At 38.4% G+C, this 3,622-nt stretch overlaps 1 long non-coding RNA gene across 1 annotated transcript; it reads right to left on the reverse strand.

Moving 5' to 3' along the window:
• Positions 1 to 1,531: 1,531 nt before the first annotated feature.
• LOC105463478 (uncharacterized) lies at positions 1,532 to 3,322 on the reverse strand. Its single transcript, XR_976354.2, has 3 exons — positions 3,261 to 3,322; positions 2,131 to 2,218; positions 1,532 to 1,848 (listed from the first exon to the last, which is right to left on the reverse strand). It is a non-coding gene; the product is annotated as an uncharacterized lncRNA (long non-coding RNA).
• Positions 3,323 to 3,622: the final 300 nt, after the last annotated feature.

A 3,622-nucleotide genomic window follows, 5' to 3' on the forward strand; every position in this document is an offset into this window, starting at 1 on the left:
CTGTTGACTAAAGAGAACACAAGGGCATAAGAATAAGCCTAGTAGAAGTTTCTAGAAAGAGTTAATAAACAACGTAGGCCAGTTGCAAAATATTCTTGATCTTTCTTGGAGTAGTAACCAGAATTGCTATAAGAGGAATGGTTACACGGCAGCTAATTTCCTTTAGTCATAGATTCGAAGAAAAGGGCCTCAGGTACCCAAAATGATGGCTGGTCTAGGGTAGGTGTCCCCAACCCCTGGACTATCAACCAATACTTGTCCATGGCCTGTTAGGAACTGGGTCATACAGCAGGAGGTGAGCGGCAGGCAAGTAAGAGAAGCTTCATCTGTATTTACAGCCACTCCCCATCACTCGCATTTCCACCTGAGCTGTGCCTCCTGTCAGACCAGCAGCGGCATTACATTCTCATAGGAGCACACACCCTACTGTGAACTGCACGTGCAGGGGATCTAGGTTGCATGCTCCTTATGAGAATCTAATGCCTAATGATCTGTCACCATCTCCCATCAACCCCAGATGGGATTGTCTAGCTATAGAAAAACAAGCTCAGGGCTTCCACTGATTCTACATTATGGTGAGTTGTAGAATTATTTCATTACATATTACAATGTAATAATAATAATAGAAATAAAGTGGACAATAAATGTAATGCACTTTAATCATCCCAAAATCATTACTCCACCGCCCCCCCGAGTCCTTAGAAAAATTGTCTTCCACGAAACTGGTCCCTGGTGCCAAAAAGGTTGGGGACCACTGGCCTAAAGAACTAAGCAAGGCAAATGTTTTCTTTCCTAAACTCAAGATTTTTCATTTTGACATTTGCTGAAGACACTAAATTCTAAGAGATTGTGAAATGTCAAACTGCCCTCATAAACGATGAGAACATTTAATGAGATTGTGTATTTCAATGCAATAAGTAGAAGATAATGCATTTATTTAATAAATTCATGTAAAATGTTAAAATTCATAATTCTCTTAAGTACTACAAAATGTTTCCCAAAGACATCATACCAGCATGCTACAGCAGGCGAAAGAAAGATAACAGCTATAGGGAATGAACACAAACGTGAATATTGGGCTAGAAAACCTCCTCTTTGCTAGAGAGGCATTTTACATATTCTTACTTTCTTTTGTCTTTTGAAAAACACAATACTCAGTCCCATTCTTAACACCATTTGTCTTCATTCTTATTATACGTGAGCAGATGAAAATGCCTTTTAGTAGCCAAGCTGATGTAAGTGTGGAATTCACACCAACTGAAATCACTACTAGGCCAAGTCATCAAAATCGTATTGTTAAATTAGAATCTAGACTCAGACTCCAAAGAGACATGAATAATGTGTGTGCTGGTCTTCCCCTAATTAGTATTCATGAATCCTTGGGAATTCTCTCTCTCTCTCTCTCTCTCTTTCCATTTATCTCAGTGGTTGTTTCATCTGATTGTTGTTTGATTTTAATTCAATCTGGCACTTCTTCATGGAGCACTAAATTTCTTCTCAACGGCTGTACATTAAACTGTGGTGAGCCCTGAAGGATCTGCCACCAACATGAGTTCAGCCTTTATTGCTTTGTGCAGTCCATCCATTCTTGGTTCAAGGGTGGCCTAGATACAGAAATACCAGTTCAGATACGCACAGGTGATGACACCAATTACCTGGCAGGATGTGTAAGATAAACTCTTCAGTTCTCTTCTGTACCACGCTGATGGACTCTGATCCATCTTCCCTTCAATTAGCAAGTAGGAGTTCATTCACTGAAAGGTCTCATCAAAGTCCACGTGTCTTGGTGGTGGAGTTCTTTAACGCCATACTTTTCAACATCTTTAGGCTTAAAATCAGGAGAACCATCTGACATACAAAAACATCATCTGTTCTGAAACCTAAAAGTTCCTATTATTGGAGCTCCTGAATTAAGATACTGCTTAGAAGTGTGCGTGTGGTGATGTGTGTGTGTGTGTGTGTGCGCGTGTCTGTGTGTAGTGTGTACAAGCTCTCTAACTTTGAAGGCCAAATATCCAATTCCAAAACACAAAAGAGAGAACTTCTTAGTACATAGAGGGATATGACCACATGCAAAAACATAGTTTATAGAAACATGGAGTTTAACATGTTCTACCACCCATTACTTACAACTCGGGAGTATCTTCTTTCAAGTACATCATGAAGCAAAGGAAGTATGGAAGTGAAGCTTCTTTTTCATACATCATTCTTGTTGGCTCTGAGGGAGTAGACAGATTTCTAAAAATTTCTAGAAAACACCTGGGAAAGTGCAAACCATCCAAACCATCCCCTAAGATTAGACAGAAGAAGGGAGACCATAGAGAGCTTCTAGTTTATAGTCCAGGCATAATAGCAACAATGTGCTGGCCTCATCTTCCCCATATGGCCCTTCATCTCTACAGGAACATTGAACAGGGTGTTCTATTTCCTTGCACTGGAAAGGAAAAAGGAGTTATAGATTTCTTTGCTGCAAAACAATCTTTTAGAGAAAGCAATTGTTCCCTCTGCATCAGTATTTTATCAGAATCAAGACTTTAATGGTAAAATAAAAGGAAATGAATCCCGTTTTCCCATTTGCTTGGCACACGTGTATTCCCAGTCTTTCTCTTTTCCCCTAATGACACCTAACTGGATTTTAAAATGTATTTTTTTCTATGAAGGAACTTCGTGTTTTCAGAATGCTTTCTCAAAAACAGGAGCTCTTCTAGTTGCAACATAAATGATGCTATTAATTTCTGTTATATGTACATCATCTTACGTGGGTTTTGTTGTTGTTACCGCTGTGGTTTCTTTCTCTTTTTTTAAGATAATATATACTGACCTAGCCATCTTCCATCTCTACCCATGTGGCATAAAGTTTCAAGACAGCAGGCTGAGTTCCATAGCCACAGAACACACAGAAACTCACAGCCAAGACAGGGATCAAGCTCACAACTGTGCTAAGAAATACTAAGATAACCATCTGCTTCCAGCTCTGTTAGACTACAAGGGGCATTTTGTTTATCAGCCTGCTAAACGCTTTTAAAGCATTGCCTTTGTTTCCACAGGACAAAAGTAGTTAATCAAAGACTACATTAGTTAATGCAATTTTAACTGGAAAGCTGTATACAAAGAGATTTCGAGATACATTGCCAGGATAGTGGAAACTGTCTCTTTTTCATTTTACTTGCAATTTTAATGTTTCTATCAAAACTATTCATTTCTTTTAAAAAAAATGGAAACTTAGAACCACCTGTATTATCCCCTCACATTGTACCTACCTTACAGAAGAAACTATCCATCCTAGGATGTTGGGTTTTCATATTATTTCCCCCATCGTGAACTAGTGAAAGGGAATGATTACAATTAAGCACAACTTAGATTTGAGATAAAAAATAATCTGTGTTCAGAAATCAACGTGTTTTTATTCATAGTTTTGAGTCAAATACAGAGGTGAGCCAGTTCATTCCAACTCTGACATTCAAAGACCCACTGAAGAGCACTAAATAAAACCAAGCATGTTACTTTAGACACATCTAACTATTGCCATTTGTAAGTAACAACTCGAAATTCTGCTCTGCTTTACATAGCTTTTTAAAAACCTGTTCTAAATCTATTTGTACTGTGTATCAATTTTATGGAT

Source organism: Macaca nemestrina, chromosome 3, assembly GCF_043159975.1.
Source record: "Macaca nemestrina isolate mMacNem1 chromosome 3, mMacNem.hap1, whole genome shotgun sequence".
NCBI classification, from domain to species: Eukaryota; Metazoa; Chordata; class Mammalia; order Primates; family Cercopithecidae; genus Macaca; species Macaca nemestrina.